Source organism: Apis dorsata, unplaced genomic scaffold, assembly GCF_000469605.1.
Source record: "Apis dorsata unplaced genomic scaffold, Apis dorsata 1.3 scaffold_298, whole genome shotgun sequence".
NCBI classification, from domain to species: Eukaryota; Metazoa; Arthropoda; class Insecta; order Hymenoptera; family Apidae; genus Apis; species Apis dorsata.
This window is the reverse complement of record NW_006263572.1, coordinates 31708-31938: the sequence shown is the minus strand read 5'-3', so window position 1 is coordinate 31938 and position 231 is coordinate 31708. Positions and strand designations below refer to the sequence as shown.

General features: G+C 10.0%; 1 protein-coding gene across 2 annotated transcripts in view; it reads right to left on the bottom strand.

Annotated features, from left to right (window-relative positions):
• LOC102681031 (facilitated trehalose transporter Tret1-like) overlaps positions 1-231 on the bottom strand; it is a 21566-nt gene that overhangs the window by 4882 nt on the left and 16453 nt on the right. The window lies entirely within an intron of this gene.

The following is a 231-nucleotide window of genomic DNA, read 5'->3' as shown; positions in this document are numbered from 1 at the left end:
TTGATTCATTAAAATTTTAATTAAAATTATTTATTTTATTATTTTTTAAAATATAATAAAACAATGTTAATTGTCAAAAAAAATAACAAAAATGTATTTCAATAGAAACATATTACACACATATATATATATATTAAAATTTCTTACAAATTTGTAATATTAGAAAATAAATTACAAAATAAATAAAAAAAGTATTTTATCTATATTTTTACTTATAAAAAAATTACTTAT